This window comes from Rhinolophus hipposideros (genome assembly GCF_964194185.1).
Source record: "Rhinolophus hipposideros genome assembly, chromosome: 13".
Classification (NCBI taxonomy): domain Eukaryota; kingdom Metazoa; phylum Chordata; class Mammalia; order Chiroptera; family Rhinolophidae; genus Rhinolophus; species Rhinolophus hipposideros.
Window position 1 is genome coordinate 24,160,599 of NC_138059.1, and position 18,705 is coordinate 24,179,303.

An 18,705-nucleotide genomic window follows, 5' to 3' on the forward strand; every position below is an offset into this window, starting at 1 on the left:
AGAACTACACCACACGATTTACATTGACATCCAGTTTGCAGTTGGCAGATCATTGGATTTCTCGTCCTCTATAATTGTGTGAGCCAATCCCTCATAATAAGTCTCTTTTAAAATATCTGTATCCATATCTTTACCTATATCTACATCTACAACTGTAATCTATACCTATCCCTATATCCATATCACTATCTACCATGTTTCCCTGAAAATAAGACCGGGTCTTATATTAATCGTTGCTCCAAAAGACTCATTAGGACTTATGTTCAGGGGATGTCATCCTGAAAAAAATCATGCTAGGGCTTATTTTCCAGTTAGGTCTTATTTTCAGGGAAACACAGTATATCTATAATCTATATCTATCTATCTATCTGTCTGTCTGTCTGTCTGTCTGTCTGTCTGTCTGTCTATCTGTCTATCATCTATCTATTTCCCATTGGTTCTCCAAAACATGGCTGCTGGGTTCCCCAAAAAAGAGAGAGAATGATCCTAGATAGAAAGGAGGATGGTAAAAAACTTTATGGCCAAGTTTCAGAAGTCCAACTCTGTCACATTCACCACACTCTATATAGTCACCAAGTCCAGCCCACATTCAAGGAGAGGGAAACTAGCTTCCCCTTAACCAAGGGAGGGGTGTCAAAAAAGGTGTGTATTTATTTTAAAACCTCCACATTCAGTATTTTGATTTTTCTAAATTCCTTCCTCCTCTTTAGTGTTGTTAATAAGGTACTTCTTTACTTAATTGGTACTTTAATGAACTCCTTTACTTAATTAACATTATCATTTTTAGAAATGTTAATTATGTCTTTTATTTAGGATATATTAATAAGAATATTAAATTTGATCTTTAAACAGTCAGAGCTGACTTTGAGCCTTGCAGAGAAAAATCAGCCTCTTAAGTCCAAATGGAATGGGACATAGGTCTATGGATATGGGTTATAATGAACAATAAATTGACATTGAGGGAAGAGCCAAGAACTCCATTTCAAAATATAAAATTTGCATCATGATTTGGGAGAAAACCTCCAATTCCAGTCTCTTTCTCTTCTTTGCAATGATAAGTCTATCCAATTCTCAATTAAAACACCCACAGTTATCAATTATGGAGAATAATTAGTATATCATATTAGCAAATGACTTACCATATTTACTGAATTGATTCCTTAATAGGTTAATGATGAAAACTATTGCCTATTGAGTGCTTATAATGTGCCAAGCCCCACTTCCATATTTATTCATTTAATCCAAACAGTCCTGTGAGGTAGGTACTCTGCTTGTTCTAGAGCTATTCATAAGCAAAGTTGGATTTACCACAGACATTATTAGCTTGCACAGATTATTAGCTTTGTCACACAGCTCATAAGTGGCAGAGTTTGGATTCAAACCCAGGATTTGAGTGGTTAATACAGCTGCTTAAAATTAAAGCTAATAAATGGTGGAACTGAAATTTGCCATCCAGGTCTGACACAAAAATCCATGGTCTTTGTATCTTTCAAAGGCTGCCACTTACTCTGTGGTTCTTTTTACCTGAACTGCCTGTTCTTCCCTCTGCCAAGGCCAACCTCGTTGACAGTTACATCATCATTGATCTCTCCCTTCTTTAAGTGAACATAGCACTTAGTATTTGTATTTCACAGTTCACTCAGTGGTGGCTGCCTTATATTGATTACTAATTGTTTCATGCATTAGACTTTTCTTTCCAATAAGACCTTAGACTCTGGGAGGGCAAGGCCCCTCTTCTACCTCCATAGTACCTACGATTAGTGTTAACTCATACCAGTCACTTGGTGATTATTCATGACTTGCATAAATAGGAACATGATGAATTCTCCCATTATGCCCAATAAAACTAGTCTGGCCCCACTATTAAAGTAGCCTCTTATCTTGGGAACCAGGATAAGAAGAGAGCTAAAGGAAGGAAAAACCCTCTCGAGGAGAGCCACAAAGTAGATTCAAGTTAGAAACCCAAGGGAAAACATCAAAGAATAATAAATTCCACTTGCACAGCCAAAGACGAAGGCATATCTTAATAAAAATTCACTAGTTTTTAACGTGGACATGCAGAAACATTCACTCTTAAGGAATCAAAAATACAGATTAAAAAAAATGAAACTGACATAGTCTTTATCATCAAATTGGGAACATTTTTTTTCCTTTTGTAAAGCAATTTTTAGTGTTGCCTTGAAAGATGCTATCTCATACATTATTTCATAAGAGTTTCAATTAATACATTCCTTTTTGGAACACAAATTAACTGCATGCACCTGGAGTCTTCAAAATATCCTTTATTCCAGTATCCCACTTCCAGAAAACTTAGCATAGAAATATTCAAGAGGATGGATGAAAGTTTATTTACAAAGATATTTATTGCTGTATTAGCTAAAAGAGTGAAATACCGAAAACTCATAACTCAACAATAGAAGATTGCTGAAATGGCTTATAAAATAGATAGCTGTAAAACCACTAAAGTTTTCAAAGATTTTTAAGGATATGGAAAAATGCTCATAAAGTAACTAAGTGAAGAAGTTGATGATACAGAAACTTTTCTCAAATATAGTATCATCCTAATTATGTGCTATATAAGTGATTTATTTACATAAAGCAAGAAGGAAACATTAAAATGTAAGCAGTTATCTGTAGAGTGAGAGTATTGGTTATTTGTCTCTTTTGTTGTATTTTCTAAATTTTATTTCTTTTTTTATTTTCTAAATGTGCTTTTAATTTTTTAACAACCATTTTTGTAACTCTATACACCAATATGGATTCAAGGAATTTACAGATATTAACTCATTTAGTTTAATCCTCATAAGAGCCATATAAGGTAGGTACTATTATTACCTCCATATTATTGATGATGAAACTGAGACACAGAGAGGTTTACAGTTTCCCCAAGGTCACACATCTAGTGGATTTGAGTCCATGCACTTAACTGTACTATGATTATGAAAAAATTTTGAAACCAGAAAACAAAATAATTTTTCATTGGAGAAAATAACAAACTATGAATTAATTATCTTGACCTCCCTGTGCTAATATAAGAAGACAAGAAAGCAACATGAAGAACTCAGTTACCCATCAGGAAGACTACTTGATATCCAGGATTATTATACTGGAGTGAGTTATAAGGCAAAATATGGAAACTTCTCAGTGCAGCAATAAAAATGGGATTGGTGGTTGTCTGGTATAGCTAATGTCTTCTTGCTGAGTGTAGGAAGGTGGCTGTCAAGGTCCCTGCCAGGTCTATGATTCAGTGATTCATGAAATAATAAAGCTGGGTTGGATGACCCAGTTTGTCCTCTAATTACATTTATACTGTCATCCTTAAAGGAGCCACATAGATGAGACTCTCCTTCCTGTAAATATAATAATTTAATATTTTTGTCTAGAACTTAGAATAACAAGCATAATCTAAATAATTTCTAAGAGGAGACAGAGAGAGAGAGAGAGAGAGAGAGAGAGAGAGAGAGAGAGAGAGAGAGAGTCAGAGTCCACTGTTCTCTTACCTATTTTTCTCAGACTTGAATAAGTTGACTGAGGAAAATATAGTAGAAAGACGAGCTCGTCAGCATTTTGTCAGGTTAAGTATGGGAATTACACCATATAAATAGCTACCATGAATAATTTATTTGGTAGCTAGATGACATTATTTGTGCTGAACTGTACTTCATCAGTTTTCCTTCCTCTTCATTTGGAGCTTTTGTGAGTTTAGGTTTTGTGTTAGAATATACATCAGAGGAAAACAGAAATATTGAAGGATTTTGAAGATCAGTGATGTTATGTATTTAATACTAAGCAGTGCCCTGTTCCTGATGATTCTGCATGTTCTCTCTCAGTGTCTTCTAACCATTCCTACAGGTCAGCCATGTACTCGTGTAACAGCCTCATATTGGAACCATAAAGGATTTAAGGATGGGGCAGAGCAGACAAGGGCAGGCCCCTTGGCATCACCCTTCTGCTGCAGTCCACATGGGGGAGGCACCAGCAGTTGAGGGGGTGATTGTTCCAGAATTTCATGATCTTTAGGGAAGCAGGTGAAGGTTTGAACAGGCCTAAGCAGCAGGTAGTTTCTAGCAGAAGCAGAAGGGTAAGTTCTGGTATGCACTGACTCACCTTTAACTTCTCCCAAACCTACTAGGAAGGTGGTCTTTGAAAAGAGTTGTGATAGGGGGAGGAGAGAAGTGGGGATAGACAAAGGGTGAGAGCTGAGAACACTTGAGTTATAGGAATAAATTGTGGAAATTGGGGTAGGAGACAACAACTATATGCCTTGGTTATGTAAATTGAACTTTATTCTATAGATAATGAAGGAATTAGTAAAATTTTCTTTAAAAAAATGACATAATCAGAATTCAGTGTTAGAAAGAAAACTCATATGATGTGGTAGAGATCTGATTGGAAAAGTGGGTAAAGAGAATTGGATAGCAATAGGAAAGGTCCAAGGAGAAATGATGAACTAGAAGAGGGAAAGAAGAAACTGAGAGGAGGTAATATATTACCGTAGGCATTTCAAAGATCAAATGGATAGAGTTGATGATTGATTTGAATGGGTGGGAGCAATAAGAGAAACTGTTTGGATAATTTGTCACTAACCAGGATACAAAAAGCATAGGACAGAGCACTAAGTTTGGCAGAAAAGATAGGCTGAGTTTGAGGTATGTGGGGAACATTCAAGTGAAATGGCTAATGGTCAGTGGAAATATGGGTCTGGAGTACTGGAATGAGCTTGGGTTTATGATATAAAGCTATGTGACAATATTCTCTCAACACAAAATTGAGACCTAGGATCTTTCAAATTTTCAATGATCAGTGAACTTAGTTTTATGAAAAATTTTACAAATATAAGAACGTGGAAGTATATTTTTAGATTTTAATTCATCATCTGTAAGTGAAAGAATAAAGCCACTTGAAATCAAAATATCCCTTGAAAATCCAGGACATATGGTCAGTATACTAATATTCATCTATTTCAAAAAGGATTGATACAATTTATTATGTTAAACCAACGCTTAACAATAAAAAAGATTAACTCAAAATCAATCAGAAGGGAGTAAAGAGAATATAAACTAGTTACCTTAAATTAGTCAATAGCCACAATAAAAAAATTAAGTTAACCTTGAAGCTTCTATTAAACAAAACAGAAAAGATAGTGAAGAATAATGGATCATAGTTTTATATACCAGTTTCCCCGAAAATAAGACCAGGTCTTATATTAATTTTTGCTCTAAAAGACGCATTAGGGCTGATGTTCAGGGAATGTCATCCTGAAAAATCATGCTAGGGCTTATTTTCCAGTTAGGTCTTATTTTTGGGGAAAGATGGCATATATAATATATATGTTATAGTATTTGATGAAAAGAAAATTTAGATATTAATTTAGAGAGAGAAACATCTCCTGGCACAAAATTTTAAGAAGAATTTATCATGTGGATCTTTACATGAAGCACAATGAGTGACAAAATAAAAAATGATTTTACCAAGGCTATATAAATGTTTAAATATATGCTTCCAGTATATTAATATATTTTTAAATATATTAAAAGATAAGGACATACTGTTAAGGCCAAAGGGAAGATACTTTTTCAGAAAACTAAGATACTAAAGCCCAGGGGGCTTTCTGATGATACCTTAATTAAGGAATGGAGCCAGAATTCTCTTGAGGATTGGATAGTTAACATGCTTCTCTGACTAATTCTCAAATACTGGATTTTTCAAAAAAGCTTCTGGCAAAATTGTTGAATCTCTGATCTTTTGTTTCTGAATCCTCTGATGATGCCTAGATTATTGATATTCTGTGTGTGAATGAAAGTAAATTTCAAAAGCTTCTTGTATCAGTCCTACAAGGGAAGGGTTGAGATTCTGTTGTGAAAATTTCAGAAACTCCTTTTTATGGTGATCCATAGGGAAATTCTCACCATATCTCTATGAATGAGCACCACTAGGGATCTTGCAAATATCCCTCTAACTTGCAAAATTATTGTGAATCTGTTTAATTGCTTAGAGAATTTTCCATATGATAAAAAGTGGAGAATATAATTTTGGCTTGAAAACCTGGAAGATTTATGTTGATAATTTGTTACAGAGCCTCAGAGGAGGAGGCTCCTTTAATTGCATGGTCCAGCCAGCTATGACCCAATCCCTGTACGAACAAATCATCTCGTTTACCTTCTGCCCTGCAGCTTGGCTTGAGTGTTGTAAAAGCTTTTGGGGTTGTAGCACTTAAGAATAGTTCACTATAGCTCGTGGTATAGAGTTACATTACTGTACCCTCTCCAGGTAATGACACCCTTGGCTAGGGCTCATATCAGACACCAGTCATCAGGTATGACATTGCTGCAGCCAGACTACAAAGTGACATGGAGTGAATTTTGAAAAAGGGCAAGGGGATAATTGCATCTCTTCTAAGGAGAGTTTCAGGCACTCAGCCAAGTAAAGGTTAAGACACGTAAATGTTGCAGTCTGAGCAAGAACAAGCCACAAGCATTTGCTGCTTCTCACACTCCTGCCAACGGATGCATTCTGTCAAAACCGCACTCTGAATGATTATTAAATCATCCAGCTCTGCTATCGGCAGCTCACGTCCTAAGATAGGAACTGTGATCAGCAAGGCCCATGAGACCCAGCATTGCTTCCTTGATGTGCTTGGCTTTTCAACCCAGATTGACAATTCCAAGCGACTGGCTTGACCCTTATTCTGCTTTATGTACATAAGCTGCTTGGAGATACCACGTGGAATCATCAGCTCCATTATGGGGTGTGTATGTCAATGTGCCTTGAATGTCACACTGGAAGCCTTAAGCAGTGCTTTGCATCATGCATATTAGATGATCGAGCCATACAAAATTGTTCTTGTTAGAGGTCAAGATACATAATTGTTCAACTAACAAATTTATCTTACCCCATTTTGAATATAAAAAAATATATGTGTATATTTGAGAGAGTATCTGTGATCTGTTCACAATAACACCCACTGAGTGTATAGCTCGAGGTAAGTATGGGATGGGAAATGGGTATTTGCTCATCCCTTAGCTATTTATTTAATGCCACTTGTCCCCTCACTACAACCAAGCCTTAGTTTCCACAACTATAAAATCACTATAGCAATATAGCACCTTAGCAGGTGCTTATAAGCATTAAAAATAGATAACTATATAAAAGTACCTGCTATATGGTGGTTTTCAATAAATGTTAGCTTTCATCTCTCTCTCTCTCTCTCTCTCTCTCTCTCTCTCTCTCTCTCTCTCTCTCTCTCTCTCTCTCACTCCCTCTCTCTCCCCTTCTTCATTCCTTTCTTCTTGTATTACACCTGCTTTGGATATACCATTTAAGGCATTTAGATATAGATAAAATGAATACTAAACTACAACTCAGAAAACACGAGTTCCAGCTTTAGATGTGACACTAATTATTTGTGTGGCCTTATGACATCTCTCACCAGCTCAAGACCTGAACTTCACCCATTTGTCAAATGTGTGTGTTTTTGTGGTGGGAATGGGAGGAAAATTTACTTCATCATATTTCAAATATAACTTCAAACATCCATAGAAATCTTACTATCATTGACTAACTTTATATTCTATTGTTAACTTTATAATCTGTTGGTTCTCAGAAGAGTGTTTTTTCCTTCCTATCAGCAAAACTGAGCTGTAAATAATTATTTGATAATGATTTTTAAAACTATACATATAAATTACCTGCAAATTTATTACTACCGTGGTAGAAAATATGAACTTAATTGCATATATTCAAATAAGGATTAGATACAAACAAAAAGACTATAATAGTATTCAGAAGCACATTTCAAATTATTTTCTCAGATTTCTTGATACATTATTTTTTTAAAAACCTGAAATTAATGGTTCTCAAGTGTAATATTGATTAGGGATCCAACAACAAAAACGTTCTGATAATTAGAACCATCAAAGCTTTGTATTTGATTCTTTAGTTCCTGATAGTGGGAAAGCTATTGTTACCTTGCCTATTTATTATAATACTTCATTATATGAAAATAACTTCCATAGAGACAACCATTGAGGTCCAGAATCCCTATGATTGTTTTAAGGGAAAGTTCCTATTACCTTCTTTCCCTTAAAAATATAAGCAACTGTTGAAATCAGTTAATATACATAGAGTGTTAAAAAATTCAAAGCATACACAATTAAATCTCATTTCACCTCAGTCTCCCTGTTCTCCACGGAAGTATCTGTTTTTAAAAACTTATGTAAACTTCCAACTACTTTTTATGTATATGCTACATAAAAGTATTTCCAAGCATATGTTTCTTAAACCAATTAAATCACATCTATATAGTTACACTTTTCTGTGCCTTGTTTTTCCCACTTAATTTACTCACATATTAGGGATCTTTTTATCTTAGTGTTCAGAGAGCTACCTCATTCAATGTTTTTATGTTTTCCATTGCATGCATATACTGTAATCAGTATATGAACTTAATTGCATTAATTCAAATAAAAATTAGATATGAAACAAAAAGACTATAATAGTATTCAGAAGCATATTTCCAATTTCATATTTCAAACTGGTTAAATATATTTAAACCACTCCCCTTTTAGTTGTTTCAAAAATTTTGCTGTTACAAGCATTGCTTCACTAAACATATTTATATATGCACCTTTTCATGTATGTCAGATACACATATATAGGATAAATCCCTAGAAATGTAATTATTGAATGATAGGTATGTGTATTTTAAATTTTGATAATATTATCCAATTGCTCTCTAAAGACACTGAAACTTAAAGGTCTACCAATAGCATATGAAACTATTTACTTTTTTTGATACTTAATCCATCCTCACCAATTTTTGCAAGAATTAAAAAAAAATAAACAATTATAGATTACAATGGCAGATTACAACTGCAGCTCCCTTTTACATCTCCCCAAGACCTTTCTTCTTCCACTGAGATGACGGTTATCTTAAATTTGGTGTTTATCATTCTCACAATTTTTAAAAATACTTTTATTCTCATACATGGATTTTATGCACGTTTTGAAATATGTTACAAATATTTTATATAGTTACTATAAACACTGTATACAGCATTTGTGCATGTTTTTAAATTTGTATAAATGGTATAATTTTGTGTCATCATTTGACAGCTGGAATTTTTATCACATTTTATTCTCAGGATATATACATGTTTATCTCTATGGTTTTGATTAATTTCACCTTTTTCACTGCTATATAGTATCTAGTACCTGTTGTATAAATATACCACCATATATTTTTTCATTATCCTATTGATGGTAATTTATATTATTTCTAATCTTTTTGCTCTTAGAAACCATACTGCAAGAACATTTTTGTTCATGTCTTTTTTTTTTTTTTTTGTCTGAGAATTTTTCTAAAGGGGTATGGAATTTTAGGTCAGAGTGTGTGAGCATCATTAGGTTTACCAAATAATGCTATTTTGAGCCCACTTAGTCTCCCCCTAGCAGTGCATTAGCACTGTCATTTCTCAGCATCCTCCACAGCTCTTTTTTTAATGGAATAAATTTGATGTATAACATTGTGTAAGTTTAAGATGTACAACATGTTACTTTGATACATTTATATATTGTAATATGATTGCCAGTATATTGATATTTATCACATTACATAAATATAATACAAAATTATTGTCTATATTCATTACAATGTGCATTAGAGCTCAATAGCTTATTTTCTGCTTGTTGCAAGTTTGTACCCTTAAACACCATCACTCTTACCTATGCCTCACCCCCTTCCCCTGGTAGCCTCCATTTTACTCTCTGTTTTTTACAGATTTAGATTCCACATATAAGTGATATACAGTACTTCTGTTTCTCTGTCTAACTTACTCACTTAGCATAATATGCTCAAGTTTCATCCATGTTGTAGCAAATGGAATGGATAAAAAAGAGTGTGTTACATATACACAGTGGAATATTATTCAGCTGAGAAAGGAGGATATCCTGTGCAGTTCCTAATATTATGCAACTTTAAAAGGTGTGCTAATCTGATAGAAGTGAAATTGTATTTCTTATTGTCTTAATTTGCTTTTCCTCCATCACTAATGTGATTGTACATTTTTCATAAGTTTATTGGCCAATTACATTTCCTGTTTTGTGAACTGTCTTTATAAATGTCAGTCTTTCCCCCCACTCATGTCAAGAGACTTGGGGCTGGTGGGTGGAGTTTCTGTAATACCTGCCTTTAGGGAAGCTGTAATCCTCAAGCATCTGGATCTATGCAGGAAACTGTGTTCCAGTGCTCACTTACTGGTTTGTACCATTCTCTTTGTTTCTCCTCTACATTTAAAAGTATATTTGTTCTGTGTTTTTTTTTTTTTTTTTTTTTTTTTGTGTGTGTGTGTGTGTGTGTGTGTGTGTTTGTATGTAAAGGGATTTTTAGGATAATTTGTCTACACTATTCCCGGAACTGGAAATTTTCTGTTAAATTTACTTTTGTTATTATAAAGTTCTCATAGAATTCATTAAATGATATTGCCTAGATACTGATATCTCTAAGAAAGCAGCTAAATAACTGTCAGAAAGATGTTCTGCTTTTTAAAATGTCATATTTAAATGCTCAGAGAGAAAAAAAAAGATTTTAAATCCTCTCTTGATAGCACAAGAAAAAAAAAAGGCCAATTCAGCCAAAAAGTGAAATATGCAGAGTTCAGTACATAAAGCATTCAGTGCTAAACAAGTAATGGTATAGATTTGAGAGTAGATTGCAAAGTATGTACTAAGTGGACATTGTGCTTGATGTGATAACAGAAAAATAAAAGACTTGACCAAGGAAGTCATATGGAAATTTAATACATAAATGTACTACTATTAATCCTAGCTTCATTAGGTTCATTTTCTCTATAACAAAAACATGTAAAAATACATACATAACTGCTTCTAGGAGGCATTAAAAGCAATTTATTGGTTTAAAAAATAGGAGATAGGCAATTTATAACAGCAAGGACTTAAATCAAGTTTATTAAGGTCCTTTCTCTAATAAAAGTAATTAATGAACTCACCCCATATTTAAGCATCTGAATATCCTAAAAAGAACAGCCAAAGAATAAATCTTCATGATATTTGTAATATTTGAAATTGATTGTTTTATTTGTTTTCTTATTTCAAATAGTCTGTGTTGAGATAAATATTGATGTATACAATCTGATGGGATATAGTAATACAAAGACAATGTTATGTACTTCTTTGAAAAGGATTTCACTAAATTAAGTTTAGATATTTGTCATTTTTAAATTATGTATATTGAGGATGAGGATAATCCTAGTCATTTAGCCTGCATAATCCTAATCAGGCATCACTCTCTCTTATTACCAACAGTAAGAAATACCCAGCCTTTTAAATGCTGAGATGTAGACCCAAAATCAGGAAATGAAAGAACAGCATGTAATCTTATTCTTTTCTAGTATTGCTCCTTTGGGGATAGCCTCCTAGCTCTGAAGGAAACAAAAATGATTAAAGGAATTACTGAGGTCTATGGTCAAAGCAGAGATCTGCTAGGAATAATTAGCAGTGTTGGCACTAGGAGATCAGAACTTATGCTATTACCATGTGAAAGGAGCCTTTCCACAATTTAACATCATTTTTGGGGTTCCTGCAATATGTATGTACCCAGTCATTTTGAATATTGCTACAAGGAGATGACAGATCAACCCTCATGAGATAAATTTGATTTTACTTCACAAAGTGATCTCCCTCTCTTCCTCTAGATTTTCAGATATGTATCTTCTGTCATAAGTAATGAGCTAAGATTTGGCCTAAGGTAAGATTCAGAAGGATAACAAAGACACTGAAGTTAAACATATTAAGAATATACTGTAACAGATTCAGAATTTTGGTCCCTTCCATCTATTTCTAAGTTAGAAAGGAAACAAAGAGATGAACTGGTTCCCCATGTGCTATTTATTGAAACAGACAGGTGAGGGGGATTTAAGAATTCTATAGAGTCAAACAATTTGTATCATATGTTAAAAGAGTTCTCCAATTTATGAATATAGCAAAACCCAATTTCTGTATCATCAGGTAGATTATATTCCCAAATTCTGGAATGCTGTCTTCCATTTAGTTGGAGGTAGATAAAAACCAAGTAGTTTGAAACTTTAACAATAGCATAAAACAAATAACTTTACAAGGTCAGAAACAAATTCATTCCAAACAAACTCTAATTTTCAATTATACTTAGCTTTCTTATCACACAATATTTGCTGTTGCTTTCAAGTGATTAGAACATAACCCCTTCATCCCAGAACTCCTTTTAAGCATTGGATAAATGACAAACACCAGAAAAGGAAAAAAATAAAAATAAAAAACCTTCTCATTTCTATAGCCCCCAATTCCTGATATATTTCTTCTCCTTTTTTCCTCTTTTTGTTTGTCCATACTCTCTCATCTGAACCTCAAGTTCAGTTTAATTTGGTAATAAATTTATGTTGCTATTAATATTGAACTTACATTCTGACCTTAGTTCTGATATGACTTTTATAAAAATATAGTACTTATTTTTCTGATGTGAGTCTCTTATATTAAATAAATTTATTTACTTGGCATTTATTTTCTAATTAAGCCAATCATTAGCACAATTCATAATTATTTCTTAATCTTCCATCAAAAAAGCAATCTATGAAGGTATAGAATGCAAAAGTTTTTGGATTGTTTAGTTTAATACAGAAATCTTAGTTATACTTGGAACCTTGAGAAATAAAATCAATCTGCCAAATAACCATTTTATTACAGTGTAAAATGTCCTCTTCAAACTTGAAATTTGAAAGACATTACATAGCTTTAAGTAGGACTTATTTTCTTATACTATATATATTTTTTACTTTTTATTTTTTTCAATTTTTTGTTAAAGTATAGTTGACATATAATATTATGCTAGTTTCAGGTATACAACATAATGATTCAACACTTATATGCCTTATGATGTGATCACCCTAATAAGTCTAGTAACCATCTGTTACCATGTGAATCAATATTATTGACTACATTCCCTGTGCTTCACACTACATCCTTTGGCTTATTTATTTGATTTTTTCTTTTTAAATGTATTTTTAAATATATTTGACATATGGTATTATATTAGTTTCAGGTGTACAATATAGAGATTCAACATTTATATACCTTGCAAAGTGATCACCATAATAACTCTAGTAACCATCTATCAAAATACATAATTATTATGATACTATTGACTCTATTTCCTATGCCATACATTGTATCTTCATGACTTATTTTATTACTGGAAATTTGTGCTTCTTAATCCTCTTCACTTTTTCTGCCCAAGCCCCTACCTTCCTCCCCTCTGGTAATCATCAGTTTGTTCTCTGTACTTGTGAGTGTATTTGTGTTTTATTTTGTTTATTTGTTTTGTTTTTTAGATTCCATACATAAGTGGAATCTAAAAGCATATATTTGCTTTCTCTGACTTATATAATTTAACATAATACTCTTTAGGTCCATTCACGTTGCAAATGGCAAGATTTCATTCTTTTTTATGACTGAGTAATATTCTGTTGTATATATGTACTACCTCTTCTTTATCCAATTGATGGGCACTTAAGTTGCTTCCATATTTTGACTATTGCATATAATGCTGCAATGGACATAGGGGTGCATATATCTTTTTGAATTAGTGTTTTTATTTTCTTCACATAAATACCCAGAAGTGGAATTTCTGGGTGGTATGGTAGTTCTATTTTTAAATTTTTAAGGAACCTCCATATTGGTGTCTGCACCAACTTACAATCCCACCAACAGTACACAAGGGTTCCCTTTTTTCCACATCCTTGCCAACACTTGTTATTTGCTGTCTTTTTGGTAATATCCATTCGGGTAGGTGTGAGGTGATATCTCATTGCAGTTTTGATGTGCATTTCTCTGATGATTAGTGATGTTTAGTATCTTTTCATATATTTGTTGGCCATCTGTATGTTTTCTTTGGAGAAATGTCTATTCAGGTCCTCTGCCCATCTTTTAATCAGATCGTCTATTTTATGCTATATTTAAAAAAATTATTTTATAGTAATACCTACTCTTTATCTAAAAAAGCTAGTGTTATGAAAGTTTCAGAGTATCTTTAAAATAATTGCAAGCAATCTGTATGTTACACAACCAAAGCTAGCACGCAGTGTTGTAAAGCAGACTTAAAACTATTAAAAAGTGCTGATTTCTACATCCAGCCATGATGGAGTTACTGATATAAATTTTGTTTTGTTTTGTAACTGTTTACTTCTCTCTCTGTAAACAGTTATAAAACAGAACAAAATTTGAGGCAACTGCTTTTTAGGCATTATATAATAGACAGCAGAAACATGACCTTTGACAGAAGGCAAACATGTTGGCCTGGGAACACTTTCCTGACTTCAGTACAGGAAGATGGAATGCATGCAGAGAGGTCTCACTGACCTGAAATGGCAGATATTGGAGTTCAGGGCTGGTAATATGGCTTAAATTTGAGGGGCAGGTTAGCAGAGAGGAGGGAAGTGTGCAGTAAGGGTCTCCAAAATTTTACATAGGGGCTTCCCTTGACACTTTGGCACAAAGCTGGGTTAAGTACATGTAGACTAAAACTCTGTGAAGAATAACAGAACAGTTGTTGTGAATCTGAGAAATAAATGGAGACATTTATATCTAGTAAAAATATTCTTCATAAGATAAAGAGAAACATTTCATAATGATAAAAGGGTCTATTTCTTAGGAAGACATAATAATCACAATTGGATGTGTACTTAATAATGAGCTTCCAAATATATAAACTAAAAACTAACAGTTCTAAAACAAAAATAATGGACAAACCCACAATGTGGCTAGAGATTTTATCATCCCTCTCTTAGCAATTGGTAGAAAACGTGGGGGGTGGGAGGGAGAAAAAACTGTAAAGATACAGACAATTTGTCCAACACTGTCCAACATTTTGACCATTTATAGATACCTTCAGCCACAGACAGGTACAAGGAGAAACCAGCTAAACTTTTAACCAACTATTAGTGGCTGCACGTGGTCTCACTGGATCGATTAGAATTCCAAGCAGCCTCAGCCACAAAGTACCTCTGTACCCATCCAATGATACTCTCTCCCAGGTCTTTACAGAGTGCATGAAAGTAATATGTAAAAGGCTAGCAGCAGGGCAGGGAGCTCCCTTTTCAGGAACACAGTTTCCTGCTGGGGGCTGAGGACAGGGCAATAGAGCTGATAGAATCCCTTGAGGACTCCCTGAGCTTTACTAAATGCATTCCAACACTCAGAACAGAAAGATTTTTTTTTTTTTTTTAAGGTAGAAAGCCCAAACTGTGAAGGAACAGCAAATGGAACTTCTTGGAGACCCAAAACAGCTGACCTGAGATCTAAAGGAGAGAGGTGGGGGTCTCCCCTAATTAAGAATGTGGCAGCTGGTCTGTAAAGCACAAAGATGTCTTTGGAGTCACGCACCTGTTCAGATCTTAAGCCCTGTTAAAGAAAAAGTTCTGGTTCTCTCCTTAAAGGCTTTGATATTTGTGGTGAACTGCATGTAAATAAAGCTGCATAAAAGTGCAGATTGAACTTAGATAAAGGTTAGATTGTCTTATCACCATACTCTACTAAAGAGTGGCCTGAGATACTAAGATGGGACACACACTCTTGAGGGGCTTACATATTACATATTTTAGTCTCTATCATTCTTGTGCATCAATATTCAGCATGTAATAAAAAGTTACAGGACTTGCAAAGAAACAGCAACAACAACAACAAAAAATGTATCCCATGGTCAGGAGAGGGAACAACCAACTGAAGTGGATCCAGAGGTGACGCCAATGTTAGAATTATCAGAGAAGGTCTTTAAAAGAACTTGAAAAACATGTTAATGGATCTAGTGGGAAAAATGAAAAACATGCATGAAAATATGAGAAATTTCAGCAGAGATCACACTTAAAAAAGAACCAAATGGAAATGTCAGAGATGAAAAATGCAATGTCTAGAATGAAGATTTCATTCTATGTTCTTAACAGATTTAAAAAATGGGGGTGAGCCATTGAACTTGAGGGCAAGTCAACAGAATTTATCTAAACTGAACACAAATTTAAAAAAAAGAATAAAAATTAAAACAGAACACTGGGTCCCAGATTCGTGAGATAATAGTAATAGCAATTGATCTGAAATACTTATAATTGGAATCCCAAAGTGAGGTCAGAGAAAGAATTCAGCAGAAGGAATATTTGAAGATATAGCTGAGAATTTTCCAAGATCAGTGAAAAACCTCAACCACAGATCCAAGAATCAACAAACCCCAAGGAGGATAAATAGAAAGAGAACCACACCTCAGTGTCCTTTTAAACTTATTTAAACAAAGATAAAGAGTACATCTTAAAATCAGCTGGGCGGAAAAAGCTACATTACATACAGGAATACAGTGATAAAAAATGATACCTGATTTCCCATCAGAAACAGTGGAGGCCGGAAGACAATGAATACCCTTAAAGTGCTGAAGGAAAAATATAGTGAAACCAATGAAAATATCCATCAAAAATGAAAGCTCAATAAAAACATTTCAAACAGACAAAACTGAGAGATTCTTTTTATCTCCAGCCATCCTACACTACAAGAAACATAAAAGGAAGTTCTTCAGGCAAAAGAAAAACGATATCAGAGGGAAGCTTGGATCTTTAGAAAGGAAAGAACGTTAGAAAGAGTAAGTATGTAGGTTGTATTAGTTTCCTATTTTATGTAACTAAGTATCACAAACTTTACAGCTCAAAACAGCCCACATTTATTATTTCAGTGTCTGTGGTTCAGGCATCCAGGCACAGTTTAATTGTGTCCTCTGCTTAGGGTCTCATAAGGCTGCAATCAAGGTGTCAGCCAGGGCACCTTTTCCTCTGGAGATTTGACTGGGGAGGAATATGCTTCCAAGATCCCACATATTGTTAGCAAAATTAATTTCCCTGAGTTTCTAAGACTGAAGGCACCAGTTTTTTGCTGGCCATTGGCCACAGTTCTTAGAGGCTACCAGCAATGAGTAGAGGCAGCCTGCTGTTCCTTGTATATGGTCACTAACTTCATATCAAAAAGAGGAATGTGCTAACGAGCAAGAGTTGTATGTAATGTAACATGATCATGTGAGTGACATCCGATCAGGTTGGCCATATCCTATTGGCTAGAAGCAGGTTAGAGTTCTGACCACTCTCAAGTGGGAAGGATGAAGCGGGAATCACGATGGTGGGCACAATAGGGCCCGTCCATCACATAGGTAATTATAAAAGCATTTTTTATTATCTTTAATATATTCTAGTAACAGTTTAAAACAATAATACCTATATTGTGGAAGTTCAGCACATGTAGAAGTAAAATGCATGTCAACAGGAATACAAGGAGAGTAAGGGATCAAATGAATTTTACTGTTTTTGTTTCTTATATAACTCATGAGGTGGAATAAGATTATTTGAGAGTAGACTGTGGTAGGTTGAAGATTCATACTGTATTCTCTAGAGGGGTGGTTCTCTCTCAAAGTGGGATCTCCAGAACTTGTTAGAAGTATGAGTAGAAATTCTCAGGTCCTACCTCCTACTCTGTGCATCAGAAACTCTGAGGTTGGTCTAGCAATATGTGTCTTAACAAACATTCCAGACAATTTTTATGCATTCTGAAGTTCAAGAACCACTAAAATGTAGCACAACGAGATATAGCTTGAAACATCAGTAGAACACATAAAGTAGAATACTAAAACATGCTTGATTCACCCAAGTGAATACAGTGACAGAGGAACAAAGAGCAGGTGAACACATTCCATGATGGAAAAACTCATACATTAATTAAAAACAATACAAAACAGACTAGATATAGCTTAAAGGTGAAGTTTTGGAGTAACCCAGTAAATGCAAATGAAGAGGACAAAGAAATTAAAGCAATCAAAGTGAAGCCGATAGTTATGACAGGCAAATTGGGTTCCCAGTAACTGTAACTGGTGTCGCTAAAGTATGAAACTCAAAAAATGAAAAAGAAAATATTCGAAAATAAAATACAAGAAAATTCTTGCAAAAGAAGAAATACCTGTTATTGCCAGCCAAAAGACAATAGGGTCCAGGAAAATTTGGTTCTAAACATTCAACACTAAGGATAGCAGGGAAATTTAAAGACAAGTGTTCAACACCAAGGCATATCATGAAGTTATTTAGTTATTTCAGGCATCCACACATAATAATAAAAATGCCTACAAAAGAGAAAAATTAGGCAGGCATCAAATTTCTGTACACAAACATTCAATGCCAGAGATAATGAAACTAAATTCATTAAGTTCTTAAGACAAGAACTCATAACCTAATAATATTATATCTAGCCAAGATATTTTTCAAGTAGGAGCAAACATTCTCAAATACAAAAAAAAAAAAAAAAAAATCAGGGTATACAATACCTATAAGCCCTTCTTGAAAAACGACCTGACCACCACCCACAGTAAGTTCTCCTTCCATCACCATATATTTGGGTGGTGAATACACAATATGATATATAGATGAATGTATTACAGAACTGTACACTTGCAACCTATGTAACTTTACTAACAATTGTCACCCCAATAAACTTTAATTTAAAAAAAAGAAAAACTACCTGACCACAAACTCCAACAAATTAAGAGATAAATCACAATGTTTAAGAAAATTTCAGAGATGAAGAAGCTTAGAAAAAGTAACACAAACTGAAACCTATGGGAAGTATGTATTAAAAGTATGGCTG